Raw genomic sequence first — 21,602 nt, forward strand, 5'->3', positions numbered from 1 at the left:
ATCACTGTAAACTGACCCAAATGAGATATGCTTATATTGATTTTCTGGGAAACTATATATATAAGTACAAACCTTCTATACCACTAAGCTCAATGAAACCTATTCTGAATGGTTAGCAGTCTGAAAGAAAGTAAAATGATAATTCCAACAATTTTGCATACCATGAAAAAAGAACCTGGAGTGAAAAGGAATGTTTCACGTCCATGTATAAAGTCATTTTGACATGCCTACACAACTGGTTATGGCAGCTTTCAGAGTAATTCCTCATCACAAAAAAGAAAGAAAAAATGCTCCAGGTTCTTTTAAAGAAAGCTCTCCGTTGGGAAGTTGATTCTGGCCAAGTGCCAAAATCATGTGCAAAAGGGGCCCTCATTATCAATTCATGGCAGCCTTCAACGCTAACAAAAAATGTGACCCAACAGGCTAAAGCAACAACAAAAATTAAAAAGTATGAGACAAAGACAACTTACTTAATATTCCCTTCAGAGCTACGTTAAACTGTAGTCATTCAAACCTTATTAGTCCAGAGCTATTCTCAACTGCATTTCAATTTTTGTACAACTCTGTAAAAGTTGAAGGCATGCTTTGAATCTTTTCCCAAACACTAGATCTTTTTAAAAAAATTATTTCTGTGCAATAGCTGAACTATTTTTTTCCACATTCATACCTAGAAATCTTTTTCTAAGTAGGCATAAGAATATCTAACATGTTGATTTCTATGAAAATTCTAAAGCTAAATAGAATAGCACAACATTTTGCCAGTTTTTAAATAGAACAAATTCTCAGTCAGATTTTAAGGATATATTCATGAAATCAAGGCAGTTTACTAATTTGCAGTTAGCTGAATTTCACTACACATTCTCAAAAACATAAATTTGATAGTCAGCCTTACCTAGATGTCGTCTTGCTTTTCTGTGGATCAAAAAGTTTCCTGCCTAAGCACACAGATATTCTTTCACAACCCATAAAGGCCCCTTTTATTAATCCAGGACGGTAAGAAACTTCTTTCTGCACCATATTGAGAGCAGGATGCATCAGCTTTCAAGACAGAACGCATTTTAATACACAAATGTTGGCAGATTACATAATACTGAATTGATCTTCAAGAGGGAAAGGACTTTTGAACAAAACAAAAAGGGTAAGAGGGTGCGGTTAGATGTTAGGCTATCCCTGAGAAAAGGCCTAGGCTGCACTAGTACCTAAATGCTAGCAGAAGCTTACTGGGAAAGGAGCCAATGGAATGACTTTGTTTGACCCAGCTGCCAATCTTTTCTGAAGCAGTGCGCCAGACTAAACACTGACACTATTTTAACTCAAATCAGGCTACAGCAGCTGTTTGCTTTCCTGCTCTGAGCTATGCACCATGGCTGTGATGACTCTGCATGGCATTCTATCAGGTTAAAATATGTTCCTTGTTTGGTTTGTCATATAGCAGTCATTAAGTTTAACCACTTCCTCTCTCCTGGTAAATGAAAGTTGATATTATGTGATCACTGAAACTTCCCGTAAAGAAAAAAAATTACCATGGAATTCTAGAGATTATGAAAGAATAGAAAGGCTACAAAACTAGGAGCAGCACTAACAATACTAGGACTGCTAAAGAAAACTTCATTCCCTCATCATCAAAATATATATTGTCCGACATGTGTAAAATGCTTTAACAATAATATATTGCTTTAGCAATAATATATTACATTTTCTGTTATAGACTAAAATTATATTTTAACCAGGTGCTGGTGATGGTTATGATCAAGAAGAGATACTCTAATCATAGATACTTAGATAACAAGGCCAGAGTAAATATATTTTATCTACTACTTCCTACTTTTGTAGGAAAATTATGGCTACCTTCTGGTTTAAGTAATATTCATAATTCTTTCCTTCAAGACAAACAGCTTCTGACAATCCTTACTGGTACAACATACTGTCTTTTCTAACTATACTCCATCTTCTGTTGTCAGTCACCAGTTTCAGTAGAAGAATATAGCTACAGTTCTGTATAGCCTTTCTGCTTCATTTGTGCCTGTAACTTTTAAATCTTCTGCTGCAATATGAGTCTTATGTTTTATTAATCATATCAGAGAATGTAGATATATACATCAGGATGCAAATATTCTGCAACTACCACACTTAGATTCTGTGATGTACAAACTCTTGAACATGCTTCATTGTGCTGCTCTTCTATCATGTCAGAGCTTCTAATTCTAAGAGGTTTTTCATACATATGCTTCATGGCTGTTGGTGAAGACATGTATACTGCTGATTCAGTGGTTGGTTGCTCCCGGCTCAGTCCGGTTCTTGCAAACAGGTAGTAAAAGCGGCAGGAGGCTCCGCCCAGCCACCCAGACGTCATCATGAACAATCTGCACATGCGCAGAATCGCCTGTGCAAGCGAAGCGAGCATACATGCGCACCCCTGTTGCGAATCAGTAGTAAAGGTAAGTAGAACTGTGCTGATTATATACTGGATGATACATTGATATTTACAATCACCTGGATTTATCACACTTAAAAAGGCTTACAAAATTACAAACTGAATATCCCACTTTGCTACAAACTTGTTATCCAGTTTCAAGTGCTGAGGATTTATCAAACAATATACCTAAATTTAGCTATTTAGCATAAACGAGGTTTACATAGAATTAAATTTATACTCAATTCCTACTCAGTTTTTATTTATTTCTATTTATTTTTTAAATTATATTGCTATTAATCTCACAAGAGAGTCATTATTGATTGCTGTGGAACCTTATGAACTGCAAAGCCATCAGGCTATAATGTAATACACTTATTTTCAATAGACCCGATTGTTCTAAACTACTTGGCCAGACCAGCGAGTCAGGTTCCAGTACACTTGCAAGCTTGCAAGCCATGGCAAATACACAACAATTTATAGAGATTTTAGCCATGGCATTAAGAGACAGATATGTTTCAAAGCTAGACAAATCATGAAAGCAGCAACTATAAGGGTAATAACTACACATCTAAAGGGCTGGAGGCAAGATTTACAGTAATGATCTTCTGAAGATACATTTCACTGCAGCAAAATAAAATCAGTGGCTTCTTTGCAGAACTCAACTGTAGTGGCACAATGGTAAGCCAACCAGTCCTCCAGAAAACTCCTTAACACCTTGAATATCCATAACACTTGACATATTCTTTTGTCTGGAGAAGCTCTACTCTTTTCCTTTTGCCATGAAGCAGAATTTGGCAAGAACTGAAATTTGAGATGTGTTTGCTTATTTTGCGATGAAAGACTTATTGAATTTCCAAGTGGCTCTCTCCTGTGGCTGGTTCTGGAAATTACAATTTTTAATATAATAAAATACATGCATTAGACAGTTAATATACACAAAGCAACAATATAAAGCAGATGGCAAACACTGGATTTCCTCCTGAAGGCCTTAATGTGCCTGCTCTTCTAGAAATATGATAGTAGTTCAATTTTAAAAAATCTAAGTAACTATAACAAGCAGATATAATTTCAATCTGAACTGAATCTAATCATAAGAAACTGAAATAGAACAATTAGAGTATTTTTCCTATTGAAAATAATCTGTATAGTCAAAAATTCTATAAATATGGAATCTAATAATTATGTTATTTATGGCCTGATTTGAGAATAATTACTAAATGTTTACATGGACAGATCTTGGGTTTTTGTACTTCCCTATATTCTTCTAGTAGAGGTTCTGTGTCATAAATTCCTGAAAATGTTAAAACACAGCCAAGACAATCTAAGCATTTTTATTAGTTTATGGTTAATAAATGCAAAGCAGTTTGAGCTTGCCAAGAAATAACATGATTCTTTTTGTTAAGGAAAAGGGCAAAAAACTTTATTTCAGCAAAGCACTTTATCACGTAACCCGTCTTGACCAGCAAGCAGTTACAAAAGCATTAAAAGCAAAGAGTGTTCTCTCTCTTAAAAGTACAGGGATTATGATGCTTTATGAAAGTAACTTCCAGGGGGAACTTCACTCATATCCTAGTAACTAGTTGGAGGAAAAGATCCTTCAGATCTTGGATCTAAAATCCAGGCCATGATGCTAACTGTTTATCCAGCAATGTATAAACGTAAATCTTTGTGTATCTCTATGTATGTGTTTGTATGTGTGTATAGATAGATATAGATGGTGTAGATATAGATGTAGACATAAATATAGAGATATATAGATACAGATACGGATACAGAGGTAAATATAGAGATTGATCTCTAGATATCCTGAGCTTTTTCAAGTCTTTGGTATAAGCAATTCATACAAAAAAGAAACATTGAAGAAATATTTACAAACAGGATATTCCAAATATATTTTTCCATTTATTGAAACAGATCCAACAAAAATTCACATTCACACTCTCTCTTCTCCCTCCCTCCTTCCCTCTCTCTCTCTCTCTCTCACGCACACACACACTTATTCAAATCTTTTTGCTTTGGCACACAAATAATATTTATAAGGGTCATTCTAAATGTTGTGAAAGATATTAAAAGTTAAAAGAAAAAAAAACCATCAAGTATACAGTACATACATGTTTCACCATGCAGTTTTTTTCCCCAGGAGAAAGGAATATAACTCACTGTAGAAAGAAGAGTAAGAAATACTTAGAAAAAAATTAAAGAAGAGATAGAAAAAGAAAGAAAAGAAAACACATTTAAAATGAGTTTAATACTATTCTTATTGTCTTTTTTTTTTTTTTGGAGGTTCTCTTCAACTGTATTCAATCTTGGTCTTTCTCTTTCTGTCTCTTGACCCATTCACATGCACTTTCACACACATATAGATAGTTTTGCAGTTCAGTGTTCCTTAATACTCTCCACATGATCAAACCAGCTCAATACACATCTTTTGTCATTCTCATTTACTTGTACATTCAATGCACAAGCATCCATAAATTCTTAATCTGTCTTAATCAGATACATTTCTTAAATATTATATTCACACTATATTCAACTTGCTTTTATGGTTTTTTTCTCAACTTGGTCAATTCTCACTACCATATAAAAATAGGGACAGAACTATATTCTTATACATCACATTTTTTTCTACTTTTGAGAAACATTCATTCTTCATAGAACACCACACAACGTCCACTATTTTTCTAATAGTATTTATATGTTTTAAATATTCTCTATCCATTTCTCCATCTCTAGTAAACATTCTACCAAAATTCACAGTGTACCGGTAATTTGTGCTTGCTAATTATGTAGAACATTGATATTTCTCTGCATTTTTCCTGCCAACACTAATCTTGGAGAGAAATAATTATCTCACACGTGTTAGAAGTTTATAACATCTGTGAATTACCAGTATGCAAACAACAATATGTTGCCAGCAAGAAAGCTTCAAGAGCAGACATTTCTTTCATGGAAGATCATATACATGCTTAGGATAAAAAAATATCACTGGCTGTGCCAATTGCATACTAGACAAAATGGAGCAAAATGGACCAGTACTCTCCTTTCAGCTAGCATGGAATAGTTGTGATTTATGTATGTATTATGTGTGTGTGTGTGTGTGTGTGTGTGTGTGTGTGTGTGTGTATCAAATATCAGCAGTTGTCCTCTGGCAAGTGTCAAACCACCATTATTGAATGAAACCAGAACATCCAGGTCATCAATAGTGATTTTTGGTTCTATGGGTTTGGTATTCGGCACGGACAGATAATGTTCAGGCTGTTCAGTTATGTTCAGGCTGATAGTCAGGCTGTAGAGCACAGCAGCTTCTGCAAAGTTGTTCAGAATGACCTATAGAACACTGTCTTTGTGTATTAGGCATCAGCAAAGCAGATTTCTTATATATTGTATGGAGAAACTTCATAAAACTGTATTTTCTTAGGCAATGGAGTGGAATGGAACAGAACAGAAAACAGAATAAAACCTAGGACTGGAAGAAATCTTGGAGGTCTAACCTCCTTTGTAGTCCAACTCCCTGCCTAAGACAAGACACTTTATATCATATCTGACAAATGGTTATTTTCTTGAAAACTCTACTTATGGAGCATCCAGGAGGCAAGCTGTATCATTGATTAATTGTTCTTACTGTAAGGAAATTTTTCCTTAGTTCCAAGTTCTTCTTGGAAAAGGTCTTCTGCAGTCATGACATAAGCCTAAGACTGGAAATCAGGCTTGTCAGATGTTACATCTTTTCTATCCTGCCCTACGGAGTAGAGAGTTGGTCTCTGACAGAAAACCACTTGAAGAAACTAGAAACATTTGAAATGTGGATTTACAGATGGTTGTTACGTATAAGATGGGTTAACAAAATCACAAATGAGGAAGTGATAAGCCACCTGGGAAAGCAAAGGGAAATAATCAAAGCCATTAAAAAATGAAAGTTGGAGTATTTTGGACATGTGATGCGACACCCAGAAAAATACAGCATCTTTCACTTAATCCTCCAGGGAAAAATTGAAGGCAAATGAGGCCTAGGCAGAAGAAGAACATCATGGCTTCAAAACCTAAGGGACTGGTTTGGACAAAACTCAGCAGCACTTTTTCATACGGCTGTTGACAAAAATAGGATTGCCAACATGATTGCCAACGTCCAATGACGGACATGGCACAAGAAAACAAGTTCCAAGTTCAATCTCCCTCTGATGAGCTTCCATCCATTTCTTCTTGTTGGACTCCCAGGTGCTTTGAAGAATAAGCCAATCCCCTCAAGTACAGGAAAACAGCTATCATTCCACCCCTGAATTTTTGATTTGTTGGGTAGTCATGCCTAGTTCCCTGAATTGTTCATCATATGATTTAACCTCTAGACTCCTCAACATTTTTGTTGCTCTTCTCTGCAATCTTTCTAGGGCCTCAGCATCTTTATTTTTTATCTTGGTGACCAGAACTGGATGCTGTATTCCATTATGGTTACTTTAATGGTAAAAGTAACCTGTTTCTGATCTCTTTGAAGTTCTGCATTTTTAAAAATGTGAAATGGTATTAGAAAATATATTTATCTGTATTCTGTAGCTGTCCTTGAATGGATTTCCATATTGGAATATATGTATGTATATATGTATTAGCCTATTTTCTTCTTCTAGGCTGAAACAGAGCATGAAAATAGTTTACATGTTTCAGAAGTAATTATTCTATAGAAAGTGCAAGAGTCATTGATTAATCAAAGATTTAAAATACTTTCTTCCAATCCACAAGCAACTGTGCAATTTATTTCATTTACAGCATATGCATTTAGGCTTGTAACATTCTTATTATAAAAAAATAAACTTTCCTTTGGATATAGAGCTATTGAGCTAACAATATATTTCAACATAATTATGAAATGAGAATACATGTAATCTGAACTTCCTTTGTTTTTATATCCGATTCTATACGCTCGTAGTACAATTTAAAGCCAAATCAAAAGTTAGTAAGAAATTTTATCATGCACAACAACCTGGTACTATGCAATTAATTACAATCTGTCAAGGATATAATAGATAGATAAGGAAATACCAGTTGAACATATTATAATACAGGTAATCTTCACTTGCTGACCGCTCATTCAGTGACTGAGTTAGAAGGTGCAATGATGCTGAACAAGTGGTACTTAGAACCACTTCGAAATTTCAGCCATTGCCACATAGTCAGATGACTGTTGATGTGTGCATTTGGCAAACAGGTTACACTTACAATAGTTGTAATGTCAATAGTCACATAATCACCACTTGTGATCTTCCCTGCTGGCTTCTGTTAAGCAATGTCAGTTGCAAAGCTGGCAAGGAACATCCTAAATTGCTCTAGTAAGTACTCCCCCCTCCATCTTCTTGAACATCACAGGACTCTTTTCTTTCCTCATCCTCCTGTAATAAGCCCCATTCTGCTTTCTTCCTTCTTCAGGCTCATTTTGCACATGCTGCCTTGTACTCTCCTTTGTTTGATTCTCCCTGTGATCACATGTAACCAAACCCTCCTTCTCTCAGCCTCCCAGTGTTTGCACACAGCCTCAATCTTCTTTCTTGGCCTCCCTTCACATGCATTGCATCAAGCCTTCCTTCCCTCAGCTTCCATTTGATTGCTCACACCTACATCCGCTTTTCAACAGTCTCACTGTGTACACCTTGTCAAGGATAGGCAGGCACTAATACTTGGCCTACCTGGGATGACATGCACCTGCTGTCTCACTGCTACACCTGGCTCCCCAAACTTGCACATGGCCTGTGTAATCCTGTCTCTCAGGATCTCCCCCACACCATCCCATGCTTCTTACATGACACTTCTACCACTTCCCACTTAGCAACCTGTCCAACTTAGCAATAGCAATAGCGTTTAGACTTATATACTGCTCTATAGTGTTGGGTGGTTTACAATGTCAGCATTATTTGCATATTGCTCCCCAAAAAATGAGGCTTCATTTTACTGACCTCGGAAAGATGGAAGCCTAAATCAACTTCATGCCCCATCAGTAATGCCATCATGTGATGTCAGTCTTTATGACCACATTGCTTAGGAACAGTGTCCCAGTACCAATTGCTATTATAACCCGAGGTCTACTTATATTTTAAATAATCTGCTTTTTTTTTACACTGATGCAGACTTGACAACAATGAAAATATTTGCATTTTCCTTTTATGAAGAAACATCAGAGCTCTTGTCATTACCCTGATTAATCACATCATGTTATGTCTCTCAAAAATGCATATAGACAAAATCAAAAGGAAAATGTAGCTACATTTCTATTAATTTTTTTCAAGTAGTTTAGAGGTTTAATTAATTAATTAATTAATTAATTAATTGAATATTTCAATGGTAATAGATTTTTTGTAAATATTTCAAAAACAAATCAGATCTGGCATCCTGTCTATTTAGACGTTATTCTATTTCTTTGATATCTATTTTGTGTAGCCCCTAAATGTTTTTTTCCCTTTTAAACTAATAGAAAAACCAAAGAAACCAAATAAAACCTAATTTTTGATGAATAATTTTTCTTCTCTTGCTTTTTTATTTGTATGCTTTGGATCTTTTATTCTATGACACAATTTTTATCAAGTACATATGAGTAAGAAGGTTGATACTTTATAAGAGTATTAATATTAAATAAAATATATCAATCACCAAAAAAGGAGTACTAATTAAAATCTACTGCTTCAAAAGAAAATAAACAGAAAATCTGCTGGGTCAGATCAAAGGTCCATTAAGACAACATTCTTTTTCCAAGAAAAGCATTCCAAGTTTTCATATATTTTTTAGATGATTTTATTAACAATTTTACATGTGAAGGATAGAAGTCAATGCAAACTACACAAAATACAAAAGAAAAAGAGAGGAGTTGTGAAAAAAGAAAGAAAAAGTAACTTTTACCTTCATCCCAGCAGGTAAAAATAATTTTATACCTCATCACTGTCTTAAATAAAACATAATTTCTATTCTGAGAACCCATCTCTTAGGTAAGAAAGCAAAACCAACTGTTACTTCAATCAATCACATCAATCAGTTTTTATCAGCAAAAGTCCAGCAAGATCAAGCAGCAGGGCCGGATTTTCCTATAGGCTAACTAGGCTTCAGCCTAGGGCCTCAAGATCAAGAGGGGCCTACACAGTGGTGGGATTTTGGGGGCTTTAGGGGGTTCGGCCGAACCCTTTGTTAAATTGCTGGCTCGCCCACCCCTCGCCTCCCACCTGCGCGGCGCCAGCCTACCATAGCCAGGGATAGGCAATTGTGGCTCTTTTACAACCTGTGGACTTCAACTTCCAGAATTCCTGAGACAGCTGTCTCAGGAATTCTGGGAGTTGAAGGCCACAGGTTGTAAAAGAGCCACAATTGCCCACCCCTTCCCTAGCCTGAGTTGCCCACCCCTTCCCTAGCCTGAGTTCCGCTGCCACGTGGGCTGCCACGTGGTTCCCCACCGGCTCCGGACGCAAGAGAGCAGGATGGAGAAAGCAGCTTCCACGCCTTCACTCACCCTCACTCTCTGCTCTGTTGGATCGCCGACCGTTCGCTTACCCCGCCCACTCCCAATCGATTGCTGCCTCTGATGGCTAGAGGAAAAAAAAAACTTCAAATTCTTGCCGCGGGGCTTCAAAGGGCCGCCCTAGAGCCAGTGGTGCAGCCAAACCCTTTGTTAAATTGCTGGCTTGCCCCGCCCCTCCGCACCACTATTTATTGCCAATAAATAGAGGTGGGCGAGGGGCGGGGGAGCCAGCAATTTAACAAAGGGTTCGGTGTTTTTTTTGTAATTTTATTGGCTCACGGAGCTTCAGCATAGGCTAATTGGTCTCCCGGCTCTCAGCTGATTTGTCTCAGCTGTTTTGCTCAGGGCTCTTCTGCTTCCTTGCAAAGAGTGCTGATTTTTTTCCCCCTAGCTATGCTGAGAAACGAAACTGAAACTGCTTTGCTGTTGCTGCAAGGTTGGAAAATTAGGCAGGCAGAATTCTTTTCTTTTTCCTCACCAAAAAAGGTAGGTGCAAACAATGGGAAATTTAGGGAAAAAGAGGAGAGTTCAGGATTTTAAAACACAAAAGAAAAAAAGCTCTATTTAACTAGGGAATTGTAATAATTGAGATACTATTAATTGTATATTTCTGAAAGCAGAAATGGTTAACTTGTGGTTTGGAGGAATATATGGGGGAAAATATTTGGTTTATTATTATTGGTAAATATAATTAATTGATTTGTAAGAAATTGGATTGCATGGAAATAATTGGAATATTCATGTTCATATTGATTCATATACAAAAAAGGTAGTTATATAACTAATTGATTTATATTAAAATGTTGAATTTATATTAAACAACTAATATTACATAATTAACCAATGTGAGGATGGATATAAAAATAGATGACAATGAGAAGGAGTATAATATAGAATAGAAGGGAAAAATTGAATTTGATTAAGATTAGAGATGAGGATGAAGGGTAATATTGGTTTTTTACAAAAATAGATGAGGAATAAATATGGCAAAAAGGAAATATAGAAATTGTAAATTTAATTGAAATGACTAAACACTGTTTAAATTTGTGAACCGGCCAAATACTCTGTTCAAAGAAAATACATTGTATGTTTGTATGTGTGTTTCTAATTATTGTTATTTATTCATATTTGTTCTCTTTTATTCTTTAAAGTTTAACAATTCATTCTTTATCTTAATATCTTTATATTTGTTTGGGGTTGGCTTTCTTCCCTTTCATCTTTTTTATTGTACAGCAATCTTTCTCCTCAAACCTACCACCTCTCTCTTTTCTTTCCTTCTTACTTTCTCTTCCTCCCCCTCTTCTTCTCCTCCCTACTTCCTCTTCCTTTCTCCTTCTCCTCCTCTCTTCCTCCCTCTCTTACCCTCCCTCTCTTACCCTCCCTCCTACTCTAATTTCCCTTCCCTTCCTTCATCCCTCTCTATTGCTGTATCCTTTTATGCATATGGACTACTCAGAGGGCTGAAAAAGTTATTTCTGACTGGTCCTCGCACTTTGGACCAGTCCTCGAACTTACGACTGTCCTCACATTTTACGTTTTTGCCCTATCTTGTCACCATGGTGAAGAGAAGCAGTTGTGAAATGAGTGACATGGTTGTTAAGAATGCTACAATGGGCATAAATGATGACCAGTCATAAGTGCGAAGACCGGTCAAAAGTGCGAGGACCTGTCAGAAATCACTTTTTTCAGCCCTCTGGGTAGTCCTTTTGTGCATATGGACTACTCAGAGGGCTGAAAAAGTTATTTTTGACTGGTCCTCGCACATTTGACCAGTCCTCGAACTTACGACTGTCCTCACATTTTATGTTTTTGCTCTATATGGGCACCATGGTGAAGAGAAGCAGTTGTGAAATGAGTGACATGGTTGTTAAGAATGCTACAATGGGGGACTTCCGGGTTGGCTCCGCAGCACCATTGACGGTCTTTTTATACCGCCGCCCCCGTGATTCCGTTGAGCCGTTCTGACAGCGTTAATCAGCTGTCAAACGGCTTGAAAATCTCCCCTTCGGGAAAAGAAGGGGAGGAGAGCAGGTGGGTGAGGGTAGAGCTCCCTGAAAACCCCTGGATTAATTCCAGGGGTTAGGAGGGTGAGAGCTCCCCGTTCAGCCCACTGAAGCTCCGGATCCGGGGGGACTCTGTTTTTTTTTACAGAGCTAGGTGTTGCGTCCAATTTCTGCTGTCAAACAGAAGATTAAATGATTTCAAAAAAGCAGGCGGAACAGAAGCAGGAGGACAAGCTTTTTGCAAGTATAACACTTAACTCCGGGGATACAATGTTTCTAATTGGATTTTCTGAGCTGGAAGTTAAGATGGCGTTTCTTTGTTGCGATTTTAAAAGGGAAAGTTAGAAAAAGTTTTTGCTAATAGACTCGTGCTCAGAGACTGGCTTTAAGTTGCTGGAATAGATTTTGAAGAGCTGTTTGGGAAAAGATTGTTTATAAAGAAATTGCTGAATGCTGCTCAAAAGGATGGCTCTGACTTTATGATTTTATGGTTGTGGGAAGAAAGAAAATTTCTTTAAAATAAAATGGCTTCTAAGAAAGGAGATCTTGAAAGTGCTGGATGCTATTTGGAGGTGTCAGAAACGAAACAGTTGTCTGATTTACAGAGTTGTAAGGATTTTGATGCAGAACTTACAGAATTTATAAAAGAAGCCATGAATAATCATACTGCAGCTATAAGTAACCAAATAGCAATTCTTAAAGGGATAACAACAGAAATGACTGAGGAAATCAAAACAACTACGGAGCATGATGACAACTCAGGAGATATTGCAGCAGAGAGGGTGGAAGAATTTTCTCAAGAATTTTCGAGCTTACTCTCTGCTCTTTTCGGAAAAATTGATAGAATCCTTCAAAATTATGACTTGGTTTGGAAAAAAGTAGTAAATGACCAGACTTTCGAAGTTTCAGAAGATGAAGGACACTTGTCAGTGGCATCTATACATTTAATAGAAAAGAAACAATTGAACTTTTCTTCACAAACTCTTGACAAACTTTGGTTTTACAGACGAAGGAATGAACTGATTTATATAAGCATGAAGAGGCGATTTGGGGGCTCTAAATCAGAGGAAACTTTTTTAAAAAGGGGACAATTTTTGCAGTTATATCAACCTCAAATTAAAATGAAAAACCTCCTCAAAATAGAAGTAGGAGGGATGCAGAAAGATTGGAAAAAATATAAAAAGAAAGCAAGAATGGAAGATTAATCTTTTCTTTTGGCTTTGTAGTTGTTCTACTCATGGTTAAAAATGATTATGTTGTAGGTATTATAACTACTGAGGGGGGAAAAAGTATAAAGTTAAATATTGATTTTTAAATATGATGTACTAATGGTTGATTAATCCTTTTTGGTTTTTTAGTTTATGTATTAATGGTTAATTATGTTGTTGATTATCTTTTAAATTTTAAAAATTGGAGGGAGGAATAATGAAGGGGGGAAATTTAGAAACTTAAAAAATGTAGAAATTTAATTAGTGAATATCTAAGGTTTATTTTTTGTTATGAGATTTTAAAATAAGAAACCAAGAATGGAAGATTATTTTTTTTTTTTTGGCTTTGCAGTTGTTCTATTCATGGTTTAAATTGATTATGTTTTAGGTGTTATAACTACTGAGGGGGAAAAAGTATAAAGTTGAATATTGATTTTTAAATATGATGTATTAATGGTTGATTAATCTTTTTTGGTTTTCTAGTTAATGAACTAATGGTTAATTATAAAAATGTAGAAATTTAATTAGTGAATATCTAAGGTTTATTTTTTGTTATGAGATTTCAAAATATCTGAACTTTGAGAAAAGTAGGAGGGGGAAAAATGTTTTTAGGTTTGAATGTTTAAGATTTGTTAATGGTTTTAAAATTCTTAGAGTTATTGGATTACATGTTACTTTGTGTTTATATAAAGGGAGGTTGATGAAATTGTAAAAGGGGAGTTAAGGGGTCTTGGGAGTTATTAAATCTTGCAGTTAGCTAGTTTATTTTAGCGAATGTTTGGTGAAATCTATGCCCTGTTTTTGTTCTGGGAAGTCGGGGGTGGGGGGTGGTGAGGAGGGGTTGAAGATTGAGTTTACCAAATTGATTTTTTTTCTTTTTTTCTGATGATAGTATGAATGATTGTTTATATTGTATACTTGTTTGATCAGAAAATAAAAACTTTTTTATTAAAAAAAAAAAAGAATGCTACAATGGGCATAAATGATGATCAGTCATAAGTGCGAAGACCGGTCAAAAGTGCGAGGACCTGTCAGAAATCACTTTTTTCAGCCCTCTGGGTAGTCCTTTTGTGCATATGGACTACTCAGAGGGCTGAAAAAGTTATTTTTGACTGGTCCTCGCACTTTTGACCAGTCCTCGAACTTACGACTGTCCTCACATTTTACGTTTTTGCCCTATCTTGTCACCATGGTGAAGAGAAGCAGTTGTGAAATGAGTGACATGGTTGTTAAGAAAGCTGCACGGGCATAAATGTGAGGATGGTCATAAGTGTGAGGACCGGTCAAAAGTGCGAGGCCCAGTCAGAAATGACTTTTTTCAGCCCTCTGAGTAGTCCCTATGCACATAGCCACGCCCACCCGGTCACATGATTGCCAAGCCACACCCCCCAACTAAGCCACGCCCACATAACCTGTTGTTAAAAAAATTGAATCCCACCACTGGTGAAAGGGCCTCATAAGTGGAATAGCCTAGGGCCTCTTTTCATCTAAATCCGGCCCTGTCAAGCAGACATAACTATTTTCTTCATAATCTATCTAGTCCTCATAGTTTATTTCTTAGTTAAGAAAAACAAAACCCAAATAGTCCATCAATCTTTGTCAGCAAAGGTCTAGTAAGGGCAACCTAATATAATTTTCTTCTTTTAGTCCTAATCAAATAAGCCAATCTTATGAATCTTCCCTGATGTTTTTATTCTTTGGTTCTTCTTTTTTAAAAAAGCCTCATAGGTAATTTTCTGCTCGTGTGTTTCAAAGTGAAAATCTTTCAGAATTTTAACAGATTTCTCTTTTATTCATTTCTAAATTTGCCATTTCTAAAAAAGTCCTTGCAAATTTTAGCAGAGCACTTTTGTATAACCAGAGAGGGAAAAAATAAGTATCCAAATCACTATTCTGACTTTATGTCTGTTCATCTCCTTTAAGGAGTCAGTCATCAGTCTATCATTCCCAATTTGCATTGCATTTAAGTCACCCTTCAAATTAATTTCATAAACACACATTGCATTTCGTTCTTGTTTTATAACTTCATGAGAACATGATCTGTCAATTTTATCAACTGTCTGATCAATTCTCTCCAAATGCTTAGTTGAAAGGTATTCAAAAATTGCACTAAGGATTTCTGTTCCATTTTATTTATCTGCTGGTTCTAGTGTCAAGCCTTGAAGATACCTTATCATAAACATAAACAAACAAACAAATAAACAAAAACACTGTCAATTTTCTCTGAGAAAATAGTTTCTAAATAATTCAGTTATAATTCAGCATTCCTCTGGTTCCTTAATCTGTTATTAACTTTCCAAAATTCATAGACTAAGTATCATTTGCTCATATATTTTTAAAACTTTCAAAATCAAACTTACCTTGTCTTTTCAGGAGACAGAAACTCATCCAATGAATGCAGTTGACACTTGCCAGTCTGAAGGGCTTGATATCTTCAATATGCAAAGAAATATATATATTTAAATATAAAGACTTATCAAAGCGTTTGTTTGCCATGCACATACAGGAATTCTCCAAAAATTTTATTTCTGGTTTCTGATATATGAGTTAAATGCCATTCCTTTTTAGAATGGACACTCTTCGTTGTCTGTTCCCCCCCCCCCCCCGGGACTGTTCCTTTAGGCAACAATAGGAAAAAAGGGATCCTTTTTTTAATCCTTGGAGATCCTTTTTGATCTTTCAAGTTACTTGTTCTTCCTTATGTATTTTCATATTTACTTTGAAATATGTCCTGTGCAGATTTTAGCATCTGCATAAGTAAAGTTGGCTCCTGAGCCTGATTGTCAAGGATGCAGAGTCATTGATGGTAATCTCTCTCTCTCTCTCTCTCTCTCTCTCTCTCTCTCTCTCTCTCTCTCTCTCTCTCTCTCTCTCTCTCTCTCACACACACACACACACACACACACACACACAGAGAGAGAGAGGGAGAGAGGGAGAGAGGGAGTGAGGGAGGGAGAGAGAAACTACATTTTAAAAGTAACATAAACAGTATTGGACTGTTCACCACATGTTGGATTCTATATCTCATGAATTAATAATGTATTAGTAGATAACTTTAGATTGCTGTAAATATATTACCTAACAAATTCAACAGTTAAAAGTACTTTTAGAAAAGTACTTTTAGAGTCCCTTTTTTCTATCAAATTTTCCTTGTCATATATTCCACTTTATTTATTCAATTATCTAAACACACGAATATTTTAGAATGCATTATAAAACGTAACAATACCTATCCTGCAAGAATAAATTGTATCATGTTAAAACATTATCTTTCTTTGAAATAATTATAATTTTGTCACAGCGAAATCTCAATTTTCCATACTTAAAGATAATAGCATTTGCATGCAATGCAATGCATGCAGTGGTGAAGCCCTTCCTCAAGAAGCCTTCCCTTGACCCGGCTATATTAGTGAACTATTATCCAGTCTCCAACCTTCACTTTGTTGCGAAGGTTGTTGAGAGTGTGGTGGCGCGACAACTTCCCCAGTACCTGGATGAAGCTGACTATCTAGACCCGTTCCAGTCGGGCTTCAGGCCGGGGTACAGCACGGAAACGGCATTGGTCGCATTGGTTGATGATCTCTGGAAGGCTCGGGACAGGGGTTGTTCCTCTGTCCTGGTCCTATTAGACCTCTCAGCGGCTTTTGATACCATCGACCATGGTATCATGCTGTGATGATTGGAGGGGTTGGGAGTGGGGGGCACCATGCTGCGGTGGTTCTCCTCCTTCCTCTCCGACTGTACGCAGTTTGTGATGGCAGGGGGACAGAGGTCAACCTTGAGGCGCCTTGTTTGTGGGGTGCTGCAAGGGTCGGTCCTCTCGCCCCTTCTGTACAACATTTATGTGAAGCCACTGGGCGAGATCATCCGTGGTTTCGGGGTGAAGTTCCATCAGTACACTGACGACACTCAGCTGTACATCTCCACCCCGGACCATCCCAATGATGCCCTTGACGTGATGTCCCGGTACCTGGAGGCCGTGCGGATCTGGATGGGGAGGAACAGGCTTAGACTCAACCCTTCCAAGACCAAGTGGCTGTGGTTCCTGGCATCCCAGTATAGTCAGCTGGTTCCATCGCTGACTATTGGAGGTGAGATCCTGGCCCCTCAGAGAGGGCTCGCAACTTGGGTGTTCTCCTGGATGCACGGCTGTCTTTGGAAGAGCATATGACAGCCGTGGCCAGGGAGGCTTTTTTTCAGGTTCGCCTGATACGCTAGTTGCATCCCTTTCTGGACCGGGATGCCCTGCGCACGGTCACTCATGCCCTCATCCTTCCGTCTGGACTACTGCAACACTCTCTACATGGGGCTCCCCTTGAAGAGCACACGGAGGCTCCAACTGGTCCAGAATGCGGCCGCGTGGGTGATTATGGAGGCGACTCGTCGCACCCACGTGACACCTCCCCTGCACGAGCTGCACTGGCTCCCAGTGGTCTTCCGGGTGCGATTCAAGGTGTTGGTTACCACCTTTAAAGCGCTCCATGGCTTAAGACCGGGGTATATACAAGACCGCCTTCTGTCATCGACAGCCTCCCACCGGCCAATACGCTCCCACAGAGAGGGGCTCCTCAGGGTGCCGTCAGCCAAACAATGTCGACTGGCAACACCCAGGGGGAAAGCCTTCTCTGTGGGGGCACCAGCCCTCTGGAATGAGCTGCCCCTAGATGTGCGTATGATCCCCAACCTGCACACCTTTCGCTGCACTCTGAGGACCCTCCTGTTTCAACAAGCCGGGCTGGCCTAACATGAATATGAATTTTAATAGGTGTATGTTAATTTTTAATTTGTGGGCCAAATTTTTGTATATTGGATTTTAATGGTTTTTAAATTTTGTAAATTTTACGTGTTTTAATATGGCTGTACACCGCCCTGAGTCCTTCGGGAGAAGGGTGGTATAGAAATTTAATAAAAGTAAATTAAAGTAATTTGAATTTACAATCTCTTGGCTTATAGCCTAGTGCCAAACTACTAGATCTAACTGTTGGCTGACATAATCACAAAACTAGTATAATATACCTCACTTTAGTTAATGCAATGATACTACAACCCTTGGGGCCTAATGCATACCTCCCACCAAATAGTTTGTTAAAATGTGGTTTTACTTTACTTACATTCAAATGCAAAAGCTTTCCTGACCTTTCACTGACCTAGTGATGGGTGATTCAAACAACAATGTAGCTTTTAAACAATTTGTCATGCATAAAACATAGAGAATACTCTTTATCAAAATACTTAATAAATTGCTGTTAAATGATCTTCTGACTCCGTTGCTTTTGAAGAAAATGTACCGAGGCAGAATTTAAGGCCAGATTTGGCCATCCCTGCCACTCTGTGGCCTCAAGTCTGCAGTTACTCAATTATAAATTCATCAGATCTGTAAAATTTCAGCTACACAGATATTCTTGCCATCAAAACTGATTTAATTAGATTTGCCTAAGCTGATCAAATATATATAAGCAAGTCTTTATAAGTAAAAAAAAGTTTTGGAAATAGCTAAGCAAAAAAGCCTTTCATTTCTTAAAAAAAATATTTAGAATGGAAAAGTAATTTGTACTGAATCTTGTGAACAAAAGACAGCCAACATAATGATTCATGTGCTGGAATAGAGTCAGAGACATCCATATTTAAGTTCCTTTGCAATAATTTGGTTTGTTATATAACTTTGGGCTGGTCTTTAGTTCTCATTCCAATCAGAATTGTTGAGCTGCAGAATGCTATGAGTCTCAGTTGCAGTAATGATTTTGTACGAATAATGTAAAGTAAGAAAAGCACTTTATAACATTGAAGCAAAATATTTTATAAACTATTAAAAATAATGCAAAAAAAGTATTATTTCCTCAGTGCCAAGGAATACATTTTAATGTATTTTATTTGGTATGGTTTGCCCCCTTTTGTTAGAAACTTTCAAGGCAGATTCCAAAACCATATTATCAGCACAATAATTATTTATTTATTTATTTATTTATTTATTTATTTATTTATTTATTTATTAAATTTATATACCGCCCTATTCCTAAGGGACTCAGGGCGGTGAACAGCGAACGATAAAAATACATGTAATACAAACGTTAATAAAAAAAAACCAATTAAAATATACTAAACACTCTGGTCCTAGATAATTCAAGACATCCAAGTTTAAAATAAAATCAAAAAGCAATATAAAGGGAAAGTTAGGCCAGGCCGGCCTGCTGAAACAGGAATGTTTTGAGGGCACGGCGGAAAGTGTGCAGATCCGGAATCTTCTGTATCTCTGGGGGGAGCTCGTTCCAGATGGTGGGTGCCCTCACAGAAAAGGCTCTCCCCCTGGGGGCCGCCATCGACACTGTTTGGCTGACGGCACCCTGAGAAGCCCCTCTCTATGGGAGCGTACTGGGCGGTGCGAGGCTATTGGTGGCAGAAGGCGGTCTCGTAAGTACCCCGGTCCTAAGCCTCTAAAGGTGGTAACTAAGACCTTGAAGCGCACCCGGAAGACCACAGGGAGCCAGTGCAGCTCGCGCAGGAGGGGAGCCACATGGGAGCGCCATGCTGCTCCCATAACTACCCGCGCAGCCGCATTCTGGACCAGCTGGAGCCTCCGGGTGCTCCTCAAGGGGAGCCCCATGTAGAGAGCATTACAGTAGTCCAGGCGTGAAGTGACGAGGGCATGAGTGACCATATTTAACGAGTCCCGATCCAGAAAGGGACGCAACTGGCGAATCAGGCGAACCTGATAAAAAGACCTCCCGGCCACAGCCGTCAAGTGTTCTTCTAAAGATAGCCGTGAGTCCAAGAGGACGCCTAAGTTGCGAACCCTCTCCGTGGGGGGCAATGACTCATCCCCAATAGTCAGTGATGGCACCAATTGACTATATCGGGACGTCGGAAACCACAGCCACTCGGTCTTGGATGGATTGAGCCTGAGTCTGTTCCTCCCCATCCAGATCCATACAGCCTCCAGGCACTGGGACATCACTTTAAGGGCATCATTGGGGTGGTCCGGGGTGGAGATGTATAGCTGAGTATCATCAGCATACTGATGATACTTCACCCCAAAACCATGGATGATCTCACCCAGCGGCTTCACATAAATGTTGAACAGAAGGGGTGAGAGAACCGACCCCTGTGGCACCCCACATACAAGGGGCCTCGGGATCGACCTCTGCCCCCCTGTCAACACAGACTGCGACCGATCAGAGAGAAAGGAGGAGAACCACCGCAACACGGTGCCCCCCACCCCTAACCCTTCCAACCGGTGCAGCATGATACCATGGTCGATGGTATCAAAAGCTGCTGAGAGGTCTAATAGGACCAACCCCTGTCCCGGGCCCTCCAGAGATCATCTACCAATGCGACCAATGCCGTTTCCGTGCTGTATCCAGGCCTGAAGCCTGACTGGAACGGATCTAGATAAGCCGATTCATCCAAGCACTGAGGAAGCTGTCGCGCTACCACACTCTCAACAACCTTCGCAACGAAGCGATTATCACCTCATATAAAAATTAAAATGAATTCTGGGCAAATAAAAATATACATATACAGTGCATTCAGAAAGTATTCAGACGTCCTTTACTTTTGTCAATTTTCTTATGCTGCAGCCATATTATCCAGTTGTTGAAATTCATTTTTTCTCATTAATCTACACTCAGTACTCCAAATGACAGACTGAAAAGAGAATTTTAGAAATGTCTGTAAATTTATTAAACAGAAAAAACTGAAATATCACATTGGCATAAGTATTCAAACCTTTCAAAGTACAAGTACTTTGCTGAAGCACCTTTGGCAGCAATTACAGCCTCGAGTCTTTTTGGATATGACATGACAAGCTTTGTACACTTGGATTGGGGAATTTTCTGCCATTCTTCCTTGCAAATCCTCTCAAACTCAGTCAGGTTGTATGGCGACCATCGGTGGACAGCCATTTTCAGGTCCCTCCAGAGATGTTCAATAGCATTCAAGTCAGGGCTGTGGCTGGGCCACTCTAGGATATTCACAGAGTTGTCCTAAGCCACTCCTGTGTTGTCTTGGCTGTGTGCTTAGGATTGTTGTCATGTTGGAAAGTGAACCTTCTGCCCAGTCTGAGGTCCTGAGCATTGTGGAACAGGTTTTCATTGAGGATATCCCTGTACTTTGCTCCATTCATCTTTCCATCAAACCTGACCAGTCTCCCAGTCCCTGCTCCTGAAAAACAGCCCCATAATACTGCACCCACAACATGCTGCCACCACCATGCTTCATTGTTGGGATGATATTGGACAGGTGATGAACAGTGCCTGGTTTTCTTCAGAAATAACATTTACAATTGAGGCCAAACAATTCAGTCTTGGTTTCATCAGACTAGAAAATCTTGTTCCTCACAGTCTGAGAGTCCTTCAGGTGCTTTTTTGCAAGCTCCAAGAGGGCTTTCATGTGTTTTGCACTGAGAAGAGGCTTCCATCTAACCACTCTGCCATAAAACCCAGATTGGTGGACAGCTGCAGTGATGGTTGTCCTTCTGAAACTCTGTCCCATCT

The 21,602-nt window shown here is 38.4% G+C and overlaps 1 long non-coding RNA gene across 2 annotated transcripts in view; it reads right to left on the bottom strand.

Moving 5' to 3' along the window:
• Positions 1 to 15,551, bottom strand: part of LOC139316726 (uncharacterized) — a 135,558-nt gene extending 120,007 nt beyond the window's left edge. The window contains exon 1 of one of the 2 annotated variants that reach the window (XR_011600387.1): positions 15,474 to 15,551. This is a non-coding gene — a long non-coding RNA (uncharacterized lncRNA). Of the gene's footprint in view, positions 1 to 892; positions 1,175 to 15,473 lie in introns of those variants that run through there. The other variant, XR_011600386.1, reaches the window with a different exon arrangement.
• Between the last annotated feature and the right edge of the window lie 6,051 nt (positions 15,552 to 21,602).

This window comes from Pituophis catenifer, unplaced genomic scaffold (genome assembly GCF_029215685.1).
Source record: "Pituophis catenifer annectens isolate HBS135680 unplaced genomic scaffold, rPitCat1.0.hap2 SCAF_4, whole genome shotgun sequence".
Taxonomy (NCBI): domain Eukaryota; kingdom Metazoa; phylum Chordata; class Lepidosauria; order Squamata; family Colubridae; genus Pituophis; species Pituophis catenifer.